We start from the raw sequence: 17,857 nt of genomic DNA, 5'->3' as shown, positions 1-17,857 counted from the left end.
GGACTTGTGGTTGGAGTACTTCATTTGCTTAACCAGGATTCACTGGTGGTCAATCTGTTGAAATCAGAGCACTACATTTTGGCCACCGTACTCGATCTTAGGTTTAAAGCCTATGTTGTATCTCTCTTTCCGGCAGACACTAGTCTGCAGATGTTCAAAGACCTGCTGTTGAGACAATTGTCAAGTCAAGCGGAACGTGACCCGCCAACAGCTCCTCCTTCATTTTCTGCCTCCACTGGAGCTGCCAGGAAAAGGAAAAAGTTTCCAAAACCACCCGCTGGCGGTGATGCAGAGCAGTCAGGAGCAAGTGCTGACATCTGGTCTGGACTGAAGGACCTGCCAATGAATACTGACATGTCTACTGTCTCTGCATATGATTCTGTCACCATTGAAAGAATGGTGGAGGATTATATGAGTGACAGCATCCAAGTAAGCATGTCAGACAGTCCGTACGAATACTGGCAGGAAAAAGAGGCAATTTGGAGGCCCTTGCACAAACTGGCTTTATTTTACCTAAGTTTTTCCCCCTCCAGTGTGTACTCCGAAAGAGTGTTTAGTTCAGCCTTTCACCTTGTCAGTGATTGGCGTAGGAGGTTACTTCCAGAAAATGTGGAGAAGATGATGTTCATCAAAATGAATTATAAATTCCTCCGTGGAGACATTTACCAGCAATTGCCTCCAGAAAGTACACAGGGAACTGTGATGGTGGATTCCAGTGGGGACGAATTAATACTCTGTGAGGAGGAGGATGTACACAGTGAAAGGAGTGAGGAATTGGAGGATGAGGTGGACATCTTGCCTCTGTAGAGTCAGTTTGTGCAAGGAGAGATTGATTGCTTCTTTATTGGTGGGGGCCAAAACCAACCAGTCATTTCAGCCACAGTCGTGTGGCAGACCCTGTCGCTGAAATGATTGGTTTGTTAAAGTGTGCATGTCCTGTTTATACAACATAAGGGTGGGTGGGAGAGCCCAAGGACAATTCCATCTTGCACCTCTTTTTTTTATTTATCTTTGCATCATGTGCTGTTTGGGGACTATTTTTTTAAGTGCCATTCTGTCTGACACTGCAGTGCCACTCCTAGATGGGCCAGGTGTTTGTGCCGCATACTTGGGTCGCTTAGCTTAGTCATCCAGCGGCCTTGGTGCAAATTTTAGGACTAAAAATAATATTGTGAGGTGTGAGGTGTTCAGAATAGACTGGAAATTAGTGGAAATGATGGTTATTGTGGTTAATAATACCATAGGATCAAAATTACCCCCAAATTCTATAATTTTAGCTGTTTTTGAGGATTTAAAAAAACAAACACCCAAATCCAAGACGCATCCGAATCCGACAAAAATTCAAAAGGGTGATTTTGCCAAAACGCATCCGAATCCAAAACACGATCGCGGAACCGAATCTAAAACCAAAACACAAAACACGAAAAATGCCCGCTGCACATCTCTAAATCTTATATGATATAGAGGGGAATACCAATACCAGCCAATCAGAGATTTGTTTTTATTTATGTGCTGTACTACTTATAGTATAGAAGATGTAGGAATCTTCTGCCTGAAAAGGGGCATGGCCTTGGAGAAGAGGGCATGGCTTCATGGCAATACCGCAACCGCCTGCCATGCCTCCATTTTTGTCACAGTGGAGGCATGGCCAGAGCACTGTGAGCTGCTGGCATGATCCTAGTCCCTCTGTCTATTTACCGCTGCTCTGCTAGGCATAGCAGTGATTGACAGTAGTCTCCCAATTGCCCCCATTCCCCACGGGACACTGTGACCCGCGGGTTGGACAATCTCAAAAAACGTGACTGTCCCGCAAAAATTGGGACAGTTGGGAGGTATGCATAAAATACATGTGTCCTAATACAGTGTTGCTGCAATCATGTCAAACAGCCCCTCTGTGACTCTACTTGCACCATCCTTTTTTTTTATACACTTCTTTTTACACGTCTTTTTTACTAGAGATGTACGGGTTTGGATTTACTCGGTTTTTCGCGCCAAATTAGTGCAAGTTTGGATTTAACCAGATTTTTCTTATTGGCTTTATCCAAAACACCTGACAGCAAGGTTGACATCTGATTAAATCCGACAAAATCCAGGTAAATCCGCGCTCGCACATACCTGCATTTTACACAAAATACATCTTAGTCACAATACAATGCGACTAGGATGCACCAGGTAACAGTGCTTTTTAATTTTATATGCAACACTTTTATTGTCAGTTTCTGAGTTTGTATCATACCCGGAGCTGGGACCACTGGCTAGGTCTAGGATGAATGAATCAAGGTAGCTGAATGACACTTCTCCTCATAAAGTAACCAATATGGATTGGTGTGAAAAAAACAATTCTAGGTTCAAATAGTGGGGCAGATGTATTAACCTGGAGAAGGCATAAGGAAGTGATAGACCAGTGATATGTGCAAGGTGATAAAGGCACCAGGCAATCAGATCCTAACTGTTAATTTACATATTGGAGCTGATTGGCTGGTGCCTTTATCACCGTGCACATATCACTGGTTTATCACTTCCTTATGCCTTCTCCAGGTTAATACATCTGCCCCATTATGCTATCTGACAGTTATATCAATATGTCGAAGTCAAAAAAATATTACATAAAGAGAACATACAAACTACACAAATATAAGTTGCTATACTTGCAAATACGCGCAGCGAGCACAGCAATATATGGTAACACACGCATTTACACGGACATGCCACAGAGATGGATTCGAAACTTATTTCATACAGTACATAAATATAATTGTGGTGGTATCAAGCGCCAAACATCATGATGATTTAGAATTGTATATAATGAAGTAATGTCATGTACGTGTATTATTTGAACGAAACCAGATAGACCGGTCATGTTTACTATTGAAGCAACCAGATTGATGTGTAGATTCATTTGATACTTGTTATTAAGTTGTAGGACATTGCAACACGGAATTATGATTAAATGTATAAAAGCTAAAATCACTTTTATTAGAACAATAGATATTCCAAACAGGTAATGAACAGGAAACTCCGGGCAGCCCTTTGGATGTATTCAAGGCTGAACCTGATTAGCATATACAAAGGGACTGGTGACTCATCGCGAATCCCTCCACCAAAAACTAGATAACACTTATTGATCACACAGGAGCTCAGTTGCTGTAAGGTCTGAGATGATGATGGACTTGCTTGCAGATCAGTTCCTGTATTTATTTACAGAGAGAGAGAGACATAAGATGCATTGGAGGGAATGGTAATTGTATCGCTGGCCTGTAACTGAAACTGTATGAAATGGCATGTAACTGTATGTTACTGTATGTATTAACTGCTTACTGTGTGAGTGTAACCATGTAACTAAAGGTATACTGTACTTTGTAATATATATTGAATCCATATCCTTTTAATAACAAATATATACATCAATGAGCTTTGGAACTCAGATAATGTGTGGGTGTATTGTTTTCTCTTATGGGATGCAGTGTTTTGCGATGTATAGCGCACATTCATGGGATATGGTAATAAGAGGTGCAGGCATTTTACAATATATATTAGAGCGGGCATTTTAAATATTTGTGAGAAATCAATTTGGCATTCACAGATAAGGGCTCGTCCGGGATATCAGGGTCTTAATGATGCACTGTACATTACAAATGCGGCTGTAATTGACTGGCTCCGATGGACGCATCGCGAAGCTAATGAAAATAACATCCACGTTAATGTATTGTTGTGTTATCAGTAAGCCAATGATATGAAATTTCAAGGGACAATGCGTTTCTCATAATATTTAAGATGCTAAAATGTATTTTTATTGTTGCAAAACAAGGTTCAAATAAGTCATATTGTGTTTGATTCAGATTGGATTGTTTATCTGTTAAGTAGGTGTAAAAGTTGCTGCATAGCCTTGATATAGTTTTTATTTTTAACTCAGGCCTAAAATAACTTCTGGTGCTTGTATGATGTGTGATTTCTTTGTGACAAAGAAAGCCGCATGGTCTGTCCTCCATTTTGGACTAACCACATGGCCTGTCCACCATTTTGTGTAACCCTCATGGATGTGGAAGGGGAGAAGCAGCGGCCATTTTGGGAAGGTCATTTTCTAAATGGCTGATTTTCATTCTGCTCAGAATAATCAGCTTTCCTTGGTCACATCAAGCACAATTTATGAGTTACCAATGCATTTATTTAACCCATGCCATAGTCAATTACAAATAGTTTCAATTGGGCCTAGTGAGAGTTAACAGTGAGCTGAATACTTGACGTAAAGAATTACACACAGATAAAAAAAGAAGAAGAGAATAAGAGTTTTTTTTTCTTTTTCCTCCAGGATTTAGTTAAATCTGCTTGCTAGTTTAGGATAGCCATTGAAATGTTAATTAACCTGTCCCACTACCCTCTTGAACAGGCATATGAACCTCTGTTGATATGCAAATTAGAAGCACTGAATGGGTAAATGAGTCTCATAGGAGACCAGTGATTGGTACATATATATATAATATTAATATAATTATGTGTGTGTTTATATCAGTGTATGTTCTGCAGGATAGCTATCCAATCTGAATCATATAATTTAAATTATTGATCATTGCTAGAGTCATTATAGATCTGTGTGAAACCGAATACATTTGTTGCTATATAGTTAAAACTAAAATAAATGTTTTAAAGCACAAACGCAGTCTGGCCTGGTTGTAAAGGTTTATACAGAAAGAAACTGTGTGTTGTGTTAAGTGAGTGATTATGGTTAGTATTGCTCACATTTATAGAAGTTGTGGGATTTGTTTTATTGCAGATGCAGGGTTTTGTACACGTGTCTCAGACAAAGTAATGGACTGAGCACGCAGCGTAAGAGACACGCACGGTCGCTTGTTTACGCAAAGTGCATAAGAATGCAGGCGCTAAATACAAATTACACAATAGTGTCGTTTAGTTCAAAGGTGGGAGACATTTAATACAATAGCACAAAACTATCAGATTTCAAAAGCAGGTTACTCTAAATTTAGTTTAAAAACTGTATTGCCTATGGGGGTAAAGCTGCCTGAATGAATGAATGAATTAAAATTTTCTCAAAGTGTATTTGAGTGAGCGAACGTAGGAGTGAGTGGATATTGATTCCAGGAACTGAAGTGGTCTGAAGTGGTAACACCGGGTTAGCAGAGGCCCGGTGGCGTAGGATTCGCTACCCTGCGTTATTAGGAACTGAAGTGGTCTGAAGCGGTATCCCATACAACTAAAGTGGTCTGGAGTGGTCTAGGCTAAGTGGTCTACAGCAATCGTAGGGCATATAGATAACTAGTATCTATAGGCTGTGCTATTGCATCACATGTCCGTTTGTTCTGCACAGCGCAACGTGATATTATTGTGTTATATGCGCTGTGGAAGAGCATACGCAGACGTGATTGTATAGACAAAGGGGTTTTTCTTTGACAACGTCGGGAAATCTCCCTGGTGGGCTTCACTGGAAAGGGTGAAGGATAGTTATTTAATTTCTCTGTTTTTCACCCTGCAAACAATTCCAGTTGAAAGATAACGAAAAGCAATTTTTCGCTGCCTCTCTCAGGAAAATATTCCAAACAGTACTTCCACCGAAAGAAATTACGATGTTGTAAGGTCTGATAGGAGCCCTAAGTTGAGTACATTGCCTTCGCTATCAACAGTGTATGGTAGTACTGGCCAGCGTGGGCGAGAGTGTGTGGAAGCGCTCGGAGAACTTTCACAGTCGCCTTATATTGAGTATTTTGGTATTTGTGGGAATAGCCGAGAAGGCAAGACCCACAAATTATGGGAGCCAGTTGCTCAACTAAGGGACACATGGTAGCCAGGGTTCAGGCAGAAGAGTTAGGACCGAAAAGGTCATGTGTGAAAAATCTGAAGTGGTCTAAGTAATGGTTCACACACAGAAGTTTTATGCAATGAATGGTTATGTATGACTGACAAAGATAGGGTACCATTCCCTAAGGTGGGCAGCTTTGAACCAAAGGTATTGCAGAACTTAAGGATAAGATTATGTCTGATAAAATCCCGAAAACAAAGGGTCAGAAATACAAATTGTTTAAACCTGTGGCAGCAAGAGGGGTTGGTGAGTTTGATCCTAAGGTATTGCAGGTGGTATGTTTAACCAAAGTCATATCAGACAAGAATGGAAATATAAGAACTGTTTGAACTTGTAGCAACAATAAACAAGTAGAAAAAAAAAAAAAGAGAATGCAAGTACACTGCCATATGTAGATGTGGAAGCAGTTACGGCCAGCATACAAACTATAGAAAATAATAAAAATATGAAAAATATGACTGTAACCTATATATATATACTAATGAATGTTGAAGTTTTATTTAGGAGGAGAAGGTGACCTGATCGTTTTCAGCCATTTCTCATGCACCCAGAGGAGTATCCAACTGGTAAAAGAAGAGCAGTAGCCTGTGGGGGAAGTGGCTGAGACCAGTGGAACAGGTTAGTATGGTATCATTCGTGTACATATAGAGGCCCTCATTCCGAGTTGATCGCTCGCAAGGCGAATTTAGCAGAGTTGCTCACGCTAAGCCTACGCCTACTGGGAGTGTATCTTAGCTTCTTAAAATTGCGACCGATGTATTCGCAATATTGCGATTACAAACTACTTAGCAGTTTCAGAGTAGCTTCAGACTTACTCGGCATCTGCGTTCAGTTCAGTGCTTGTCGTTCCTGGTTTGACGTCATAAACACACCCAGCGTTCGCCCAGACACTCCCCCGTTTCTCCGGCCACTCCTGCGTTTTTTCCGGAAACGGTAGCGTTTTTATCCACACGCCCCGAAAACGCCGTGTTTCCGCCCAGTAACACCCATTTCCTGTCAATCACACTACGTTCGCCAGAGCGAAGAAAAAGCCGTGAGTAAAAATACTATCTTCATTGTAAAATTACTTGGCGCAGTCGCAGTGCGAATATTGCGCATGCGTACTAAGCGGAATTTCACTGCGATGCGAAGAAAATTACTGAGCGAACGACTCGGAATGAGGGCCATAGTAAAACTAAAAAATAAAAAATAAAACTAAAACAAAATCAAGAAAGTAACGTCAGAAATGGAGAAAAAACCTGTCCGCACATGGGGGGTCATTCCGAGTTGTTCGCTCGCAAGCTGCTTTTAGCAGCTTTGAACACGCTAAGCCGCCGCCTACTGGGAGTGAATCTTAGCTTATCAAAATTGCGAACGAAAGATTAGCAGAATTGCGAATAGACACTTCTTAGCAGTTTCTGAGTAGCTTCAGACTTACTCGGCATCTGCGATCAGTTCAGTGCTTGTCGTTCCTGGTTTGACGTCACAAACACACCCAGCGTTCGACCAGACACTCCTCCGTTTCTCCAGCCACTCCCGCATTTTTCCCAGAAACGGTAGCGTTTTTTCGCACACACCCATAAAACGGCCAGTTTCCGCCCAGAAACACCCACTTCCTGTCAATCACATTACGATCAACAGAACGAAGAAAAAACCTCGTAATGCCGTGAGTAAAAAACCTAACTGCATAGCAAATTTACTTGGCGCAGTCGCACTGCGGACATTGCGCATGCGCATTAGCGACTAATCGCTCCGTTGCGAAAAAAAAATAACGAGCGAACAACTCGGAATGACCCCCATTAGTATTTGCCAGTAGGAAAGCGGACAGAGACAAGGTAACCCCCGGGTATTTCTTTCAGTTACCATATAAGAATTATTCATTCCTAGTAATGCCCCTAGTCAAGATGAGCTCGGAAATGTTTGTTGGACCATGTACAGACCCTTAATGCGGGATGAGAAGGATTGAATGAATACTTCGCATGACCTAGAAGCTTGTTAAACTTTTTTTGTTTTTGTCTCTTGCAGTAATAGAAAACTCTCCATCTGGATAAGACCACTGGTAAACACTAATTCGGCAAATGGGAGGTGGCTGTCTCTGTGCTAATGGATGGACTCAATAAGACAGTAAGGGACAGGGTACAAACATCTTTGCCTAATTGGAGAGGGGCCACAGTAGCTTGTCTTATAGAGTGCGCAATTGAACACCACAAGAATATTGTTAGGGGTAGAAAACAACAGGAGGAGAGGCTGAGTATTGAAAGTATACAGGCTCTTACACCAAAGTCTCATCAGCCTAAACCCCAAAACCCTGGTGGTAAGAAAAGGCCAATAATATGTTACACTTGTAGGAAGGAAGGGAATTTTGCCAGAGATTGTAGGCGTAGTAGGACACATAGTCAATATAGATCCCCTAGACAGAAAACACAAGCCACATTATTAAACACAGACGGGACCAAGGGACATATAGTAAGGAATTATAAGCCATATAGAAAACACAGATTCGGCTAATGGGAAGAACAAAATAAATGCAAAATTACCCTTTGACAAAACGAAGACTAATGTTGCATTTCATGGTTCTAGATTCATGTCCATCAAAGGTAGAGGAAATTATCTCACAGATACCAGGTTCCCTATGAACTTAGGATGGACAGGATACTGGATTGATGGCTGGGATAGTCCCAATAGCTATACGATAAACACAGAATTTTTTTAAAGGGGAGTAGACCAAGTAGAGAATCACTTCCCCGTAGTGCCCAATCCAGTTGTCAAATTTTTTATAAAATGTTCTCCACCTCTACAAACTCATCTGTCACCAACCTCTATTCTGTTTCTCTACAGTTTTCCTCATCAGCTTTTGCGTTCACACAGGGTGGTACAATACATGGACCCAAGTACAGTTCAAACTCCACATGCCTAGGTCCTTCAGAGTTCTGCCCAAACACAGTATATCTCAACAGCACGATGACACCAGTATTACTGCAGTGTGCCTTGTCATGCACAAAGGGTGGAGAATGGGAATACTGGTGAAGGGAAATTTTGTATAGACACTGATATGCCTGTTGGTGAATGGCAAACCTGTATTTTCTTTTTCATTTTACTTCTTCTTTCTCTCCTCTAGAGATGTTTCTTTTTTCTTTTTCTTTTTTAGTTATGCTCATGGTACTCTACATTGCAAACACACGATAGAAAATTAAAATGAAAAAAAATTGTGTTCCCTGCAGGAAGAGACAGTCTGGAGGACAAATGGGGTATGGCCAGGAGTCCTCAGGACTGTGGGCAGGTGGACACGGTAAGCCAGTAGCCCCCAGAGCATACCTTTCAAGTCTAGCTGAGGTGGCACACGGTCTGACTCATCTAGGCAAAGAGGGTAGGTGCAGGCTGATGAGAGTCTACTGGTGTGCGGCAGGATTCTATTCTCATGCAGGTAAAGAGAGCAATGACCTGTCTTGCTTGCTTGAGGAAGAATATTGGTAAAGCAATACCAACAGAGCAATCCCATATCCCTCCTGCAGACGGATCTTTTCAGGAAATACAAATCGACTTCGTACAGTTAACACCCTTTAGGAATTATTGTTATGTTTTGGTGTGCACTGATGTTTTCTCAAACTGGGTAGAGACATTTCCTGCCATTACGGATGCTGCTGTGTTTACCGCAAAGAAAAATTGCGCAGAAATTTGTGTGTAGATAATGGTACCCCTAGAAGTAGGAGTAAAGCTTGAAATTGTACTATTGTGATCATAGATACTGCCACTAGTATTATGTAGCTTCGGAACCACTCCCAGATCTTCACTCAACGAATCAACCTCTTCGAAATTTGTTTTTGTTTTGGTATTTGTGGTTTTTTTTTGTTGTTTTTGGAAGACAACCTCATGTCATGATTGATCCGCACAATGATCAGAAATACACCAATGAGGTGACAGTACAGTACCTTGTTGAGATGAGCCAGCATTTGAGAACTTGACAAAAGAACTTGAAACTGTTGATTGCGGGTATGCCAAATGCTAACTGTCTTGATTGTGAACCAAGAGACTGTGTGATTGTTCTTATGCTCAGGTTGCCTAATAGACAGGTGGGAAAGACCATACCAAGTTTTGTTGACAGCACTAAAGGTCGCCGAAAGAGAGATTTGGGTCCACTCGTCCCACTGCAAGATGGTCGCTGACCCGGAGAGAACTCGTGACAAAGTAGTTTATTGCTCACATTCATCGAGTTTGTGTAGTTTGGTAACTGTGTGTTCCAAGTGAACTGTGTGTTCAAAGAGCAAGGTGGAGAGCAAAGTGAACTGTGTGTTCCAAGTGAACTGTGTGTCCAAAGAGCAAGGCAAGGAGAACCTCGTATCACCAGAGACTCTGTTCTGTGAAGACTGAGAGGCGGCACTATTGAACACTACCTGAGCGTACTAAAGGATTGCAGAAAGACCGGTCATTGTAATTGATTTGTTATGAACAAGAGTTGTTTTGTTCTATTTCTCTTTTCTCTCTTTCCCGCTGACAAACATTTTTTTTCAGGATATTCTATTTTTTCGAGGTTTTTTTATGAGGAGTCGAGTGTGGGACTGGAACTGGTTCTGGAGGAAGGAGTGCTTTCCTTATAGGATCCCAGGATTAGCCGATCAGTTTGTTAAAATCAGAGAAAAATCAAAGGTCTAGTAGTTATGGAGTTCAGAGAAAATCAGACAATGGCTATTCACACATTGCAGATAAAGAGCTCATTAATATATGTGGAAGAAAGGTTTATGAGTGGCTCTCCCCGAACTCCGAAGGTTTATGTTATTTAGGAAGGACACTACTTATAACCCTTGTTCAATGATTAAATAGACCTAGCATACGTTCCAGAAATGGAAACAATGTTCAGAAAATGATAGGAATATGTAGATCATGAAAAATTTATATGTCACTGTCATGATTTGTTTGTGTCTTCTTCATCTACCCAGCAGAACCTCAATCGAATCCAAACATCAGTGTACAAAGACGTAGGTACATGTATGTGTGAAATGTTCGTCGCAAATCAGACATTATAGGCCAAAACACTGTCCCAGCATACTCTATAGGTTGAATGTTGTCCCACACCCAACCAGTGGTCCCGTGAGCCACCGAGTGCATATAGAGGATGTCTCGTCCTCCTCCCTGTCTTCCCCAAATATAGTCAAGTGTCTGATTTGCGAAATGCATACATACTTATGTCTAGGTCACCGATTATGGTATGAAATATTTTTTTCTTATGTTAATAATTGATGGCAGTTATTGTTTACTGCCAAAGGGTGGACTGTCGAAGTCAAAAAAATATTACATAAAGAGAACATACAAACTACACACATATAAGTCGCTATACTTGCAAATATGCGCAGCGAGCACAGCAATATATGGTAGCACACGCATTTACACGGACATGCCACAGAGATGGATTCGACACTTATTTCATACAGTACATAACTATAATTGTGGTGGTATCAAGCGCCAGACATCATGATGATTTAGAATTGTATATAATGAAGTAATGTCATGTATGTGTATTATTTGAACGAAACCAGATAGACCAGTCATGTTTACTATTGAAGCAACCAGATTGATGTGTAGATTCATTTGATACTTGTTATTAAGTTGTAGGACATTGCAACATGGAATTATGATTAAATGTATAAAAGCTAAAATCACTTTTATTAGAACAATAGATATTCCAAACAGGTAATGAACAGGAAACTCATGGCAGCCCTTTGGATGTCTTCAAGGCTGAACCTGATTAGCATATACAAAGGGACTGGTGACTCATCGTGAATCCCTCCACCAAAAACTAGATAACACTTATTGATCACACAGGAGCTCAGTTGCTGTAAGGTCTGAGACGATGATGGACTTGCTGGCAGATCAGTTCCTGTATTTATTTACAGAGAGAGAGAGACATAAGATGCATTGGAGGGAATGGTAATTGTATCGCTGGCCTGTAACTGAAACTGTATGAAACGGCATGTAACTGTATGTAACTGTATGAATTAACTGCTTACTGTGTGAGTGTAACCATGTAACTATAGATATACTGTACTTTGTAATATATATTGAATCCATATCCTTTTAATAACAAATATATACATCAATGAGCTTTGGAACTCAGATAATGTGTGGGTGTATTGTTTTCTCTTATGGGATGCAGTGTTTTGCGATGTATAGCGCACATTCATGGGATATAGTAATAAGAGGTGCAGGCATTTACAATATATATTAGAGCGGGCATTTTAAATATTTGTGAGAAATCAATTTGGCATTCACAAATACCTAAAACCTAGTACACATGACTGTTTGGTGAGTACTAAGTGAAACAGTCTTGAGAACACACTATGGGGGGCATTCAATTAGTGCCTTTTTTTGAACAGTCAAAAAAACGGCACTTCTCGCCCGTTTTTAGGTCGAATTTACATTCGACCTATTCAATGCCCGGCCGTTTATTTGACTGGTTAAAAAATTCAGCACTGGCGAAAACCATGTGTAGCGGGAAATTCGTCGTCAATACACGTGTTTTGCCAAATTTGCAACAGTCTTTGCAATTTTTTTCGCCCATGCTGAGCTGACAAGGAAAAAGTGAAACGGCATGAGCGGAGATGGATTAAAAAACGGGCGAAAATGCCCGCAATTGAATACCCTGTGTTGAAATAGTGCAGTTTTTTCAACCAGTCGAAAAAACAGGACCTAATTGAATGCCCCCTATATATATGTGTATCTGGTGAAGTCAGTAGGAGACTCTGGACATTGATAGTGTGAGCGAGGAGACTGCATGCATTTGTTGTACCCTGGAAAATGTTGTGTGTGCCCCTTTAAGATTGCTTACAGTTCCACAGGCGAAGGCACTGGCACAGCAGGATTTAAGCAAGGACCCTGGTCCAATCACGTGGTCTGCATGCGGAAAGCTGATTGGGCAGGGCAGCTTGGGAACAGAGAAGCCTTGTGGGAAGAAGGAGTACACTGGAGACTGGAGGTGCTGGACAAATGCTGAGTGAGGAGCAAAGTGGGAGCTGAGAATGAGTGTCAGCCACAGGGACACGCTGGACGGTGAGAGCAGCGCGGGATCAGTATGAATTACCGATGGACAGGATACCAGTGGTCAAAATACCTCAATAAAAAGACATCCTGTTGGAATTGCTATCTCACTCCTTTTTTGTATTAATCTATTTAACCTCTCTGAGCACAGTATTACAGGACAAGGTACGGGGAGAAACATTTCAGGGGAAAGGTCCATCACATAGCCACCCAACACCTGTGATATCTCTCTCAACCACTTAGACATACTCGCCAATCCCGGGGTGTTACACATTGGCTTGAAAGCAGATTGGAACAAGTTCAGTAGAGCTGCAAAGTGAACACTGGTTTCTAGCTGGCATATTTATCACAATCTGCATCTCAGATACAGATAGGATGTGATAAATATGAACAAATCTGTACCAGACACACATGGCTAATTACAGGGGACAGATCCAACCACAGCCTTTACTGTCATCAGGCAGAGAAGGCTGTGCAGAAGTCAGTGAACTGGAGGGATACCTGGATAATGCTATTTCAAGATAGGTTCCCTCTCTGGACACTTAAGGTCCTAGTGCACAGGACCTACCTCTTGAAAAACCATTAGCTTGATAAGTATTTAACTTTATAATCATATGTACCATCTGTTTACCTTATTACATGTAATTGGGGTATTTTAGAGAATAGCAATAATTTACAAATTTTACTGCTAACTATATCTGAGCTATCCATAAGCCACATAACATTTGAGATGGGACTCTCATTGTGCAGTACTCCTTTCCGCTCCCCCGCGCAGGTTATACCAACAGGGGGTGAATTACAGTTACTGCACAACAACAGATCCCCCTACTTTCACTATACTTCTCTCATCCCTGACCCTGACCCATCTCTCCACACTCTCATCCTCCTGTCCACTGTCTACCAGGACAAACAGGAGAACAGTAGAAGTGGGGGAGGATCACATGAGGGTATCATACATCTCTGTCTACCTACTCTAATCCCGCAAATGGTTATAAGAACAATATTGTAAACATTAGAGATGCGCGGAGGGCACTTTACCTGTTTTGTGTTTTAGTTTTGGATCTGGATTCTCGTTTGTGTTCTGGATCTGGATTGTTTTGCCAAAACCACCTTTTTGGGTTTTGGTTTTGGATGATTTTGGGAAAAAACACAAAAACAGCTAAAATCACAGAATGTGGGGGTAATTTTGATCCTACGGTATTATTAACCTCAATAACATTAATTTCCACTCATTTCCAGCTATTCTGAACACCTCACACCTCAAAATATTGTTTTTAGGCCAAAAGGTTGCCTCGAGATAGCTGGATGACTTTGCTAAGCGACACAAGTGTGCGGCACAAACACTTGGCCCATCAAGGAGTGGCACTGCAGTGTCAGACAGGATGGCACTTTTAAAAACTAGGCCCCAAACAGCACATCATGCAAAGAAGAAAAAGAGGTGCAATGAGGTAGCTGGATGCCTAAGCTAAGCGACACAAGTGTGCGGCACAAACACCTGACCCATCTAGGAGTGGCACTGCAGTGTCAGACAGGATGGCAGATTTAAAAACTAGGCACCAAACAGCACATGATGCAAAGAAAAAAAGAGGTGCACTGAGGTTGCTGAATGGCTAAGCTAAGCATGAGAAGCTGAGCCACCAGTCATGAACATAGGCCAAAGCCTTAGCCTTTCCTTGCCACTTCGTGTAGTGAATGGCATATTTCCAAGTTTACGTTTCTCATCAGATAATTTCTTTTTTTTTCTGATTATTAATTTTTGCTTCTTAGATTTTACATGCCCCCTATGACATTGGGCATCGGCCTTAGCAGACGACGTTGATGGAATTGCATCATCAATGTCATGACTGGTGGCAGCAGCAGCCTCAGCACTAGTTCTAGGAACTGGAAGTGGTTCCTGATCTTCCACTATTATTTCCTCCAAATTGTTGTTCTGTATTTCACAGGACAGCACCCCTTTATTATTACAGCACACAGAACAGTGCCCCTTTATTTTCACAGCACCCCTGTATTCTTACAGCATACAGGAGCAGTGTTCTTTTAATTTTTAACTGCACCCAAACTTTTATAGCAGACAGGGACAGTGTAATGTGAGTAAGACATCAGCACCCCTATATTTCACAGCATACAGGAGCAGTGTGCTTTTAATTTGTAAGAACTGCACCAAAACTTTTGTAGCAGACAGGGCCAGTGCAATTTTATTAAGATATCAGCAGCACCCCTATATTTCACAGCATACAGGAGCAGTGTGCTTTTAATTTGTAAGAACTGCACCACTGAGTTTTTGTAGCAGACAGGCCAGGTGTAATGTTATTAAGACATCAGCACCCCTATATAACATCATACAGGAGCAGTGTGCTTTAAATTTGTAAGAACTACATGCAAACTTTTATAGCAGACAGGACCAGTGCATTGTTATTAAGACATCAGCACCACTACATTTCATAGCATACAGGAACAGTGTGCTTTCAATTTTTAACTGCACCCAAACTTTTATAGCAGACAGGGCCAGTGCAATGTTATTAAGACATCAGCACCCCTATATTTCACAGCATACAGGAACAGTGTGCTTTTAATTTGTAAGAACTGCACCCGCATTTTTATTGCAGACAGGGCCAGTTTAATGTTATTAAGACATCAGCACCCCTATATGTCACAGTGCCTCTTACCCCTGTACAACACAGTGACAGCCAGGACAGCAACACACATGTACAGCTGCAGCACCCGGCAGTAACACCAGTGACAGCCAGGACAGCAGGGACAGCCAGAACAGAACCCCTAACACAGCACAGATACACCACAGTGACTGCAGCAGCACCCTTACAAGGCACACACTAACCCCACGCCACCACCCACAGAGAGACAGAGGTCTGTCTCCCTCACTCTACAAGTCCAGAGTAAAAATGGCGGCGACGCGCGGTTGTTTATATGGGATCCAAAGCCTGCGAGAATCCGACAGCGGGATGATGACATTTTGCCATGTTCTAGTGTCCGAGTCTGGCGGGAAAACCTGAGCCTGACTCGGATCCGGGCTCGGGACATGATGTTCAGTAGGGTTCGGTTCTCAGGGAACCGAACCCGCTCATCCCTAGTAAACATACATGGTGTTTCTATATTTTGACAGTTGAGATTGACTCAGGTTAGCATGTTGAATACTGACATTTGATCAATATTTATATAAGTATTATATATAATCACCATTGTGAGAAAAATCGTAGGCAGTGTCTTCATTAAATAATCCCAAACAAGATATTTCGCCTTGGCACAAGCACCTATAATGTCTTGTGTGTGCTTTGGTAACTTTCCTCATTGAAAAACAGCCTTGGACAATAAGTGATTGACAGGATGAATTTACCGCCCACTATTGCCCATCACTAACATCACTGGCTGGCACATACACTAATTTTTTTGAGTTTTCTCAAACAATTATTGTAATGTTGATACAAATGTACCTGTAACTCTGTGAATTTTACCAAGTGCTATTTTCGGTTTTTGTTGTTTGTTGAATCTGTTGTACACTGTACTGATTACATATCACTGGTATATGTGTATTGAGAAAATGACATTCTGTGCAGGGGCAAACGCAGGATTTTCTTGGGGGGGTTTCCGTTCACGTATGCTGCATGTACATATGTTGTGATATATATATATATATATACATACATACACACACATACATACATACATACATACATACATACATACATACATACATACACATACACTTCTGTACATATACATACATACTTACACACAGCATACATACATACATGCATGGCGTACTTTCAAAAACATATATACATAACTACTCGGATCAAACATACACGCTGCAGACACACACACACGGTGCATGCATACATACACACACACACACACACACACACACACACACACACCATACATGCATACACACAGAGTGTGCATACATATACACACAAAGAGCATACATACACACAGCATATGCACATACACACACATAGCATGCATACACACAGCACATACACACATAGGATACATATACACACATAGGATACATACACACGGCACATGATACACACATAGGATACATACACACAGCACATGATACACACATGATAGGATACATACACACAGCACATGATACACACATAGGATACATGAACACAGCACATGACACACACAGGATACATGCACACAGCACATGATACACACATAGGATACATGAACACAGCACATGATACACACATAGGATACATGAACACAGTACATGATACACACACAGGATACATGCACACAGCACATGATACACACACAGGATACATGCACACAGCACATGATACACACATAGGATACATGCACACAGCACATGATACACACATAGGATACATACACACAGCACATGATACACACATAGGATACATGAACACAGTACATGATACACACACAGGATACATGCACACAGCACATGATACACACACAGGATACATGCACACAGCACATGATACACACATAGGATACATGCACACAGCACATGATACACACATAGGATACATACACAAAGCACATGATACACACATAGGATACATGCACACAGCACATGATACACACATAGGATACATACACACAGCACATGATACACACATAGGATACATACACACAGCACATGATACACACACAGGATACATGAACACCGGCCATGATACACACACAGGATACATGCACACAGCACATGATACACACGTAGCTTATAAACACATAGCACACTCCCCCCCACCCCCCTCTTCCTTCCAAACACCAGGGCAGTGAGTTCCTCACCCGGCCACCTAAGGCCCCCCTACACTTACAACAAATACCTGTGCTCAGCTGCAGTACAGTTCACTGCAAACATTTCCGTCCTGCCTCACCCGGCCGGCCAGCTCTGTCACATGGGAGGTCTGCCTGGGAGGAGCTGCAACTTTCTCTGCAGCTACTGTTGCTCCCCGTACATTCAGCCAGCCTGCCTCCGTCCTCTCTTCAGTTAGTGGAGGCAGCTGCCGGCAGCCGTACCGCACAGTCTATTTG

General features: G+C 41.6%; 1 long non-coding RNA gene across 1 annotated transcript in view; it reads right to left on the bottom strand.

The window, feature by feature from the left end:
- Positions 1–11,490: 11,490 nt before the first annotated feature.
- Positions 11,491–17,857, bottom strand: part of LOC134965246 (uncharacterized) — a 215,789-nt gene continuing 209,422 nt past the window's right edge. Inside the window, exon 4 of the long non-coding RNA XR_010188343.1 lies at positions 11,491–11,663. This is a non-coding gene — a long non-coding RNA (uncharacterized LOC134965246). The remainder of the gene's footprint in view (positions 11,664–17,857) is intronic.

Source organism: Pseudophryne corroboree, chromosome 10, assembly GCF_028390025.1.
Source record: "Pseudophryne corroboree isolate aPseCor3 chromosome 10, aPseCor3.hap2, whole genome shotgun sequence".
Classification (NCBI taxonomy): domain Eukaryota; kingdom Metazoa; phylum Chordata; class Amphibia; order Anura; family Myobatrachidae; genus Pseudophryne; species Pseudophryne corroboree.
The sequence above is the reverse complement of the archived record's forward strand: the minus strand, read 5'-3'. Positions and strand labels throughout refer to the sequence as shown.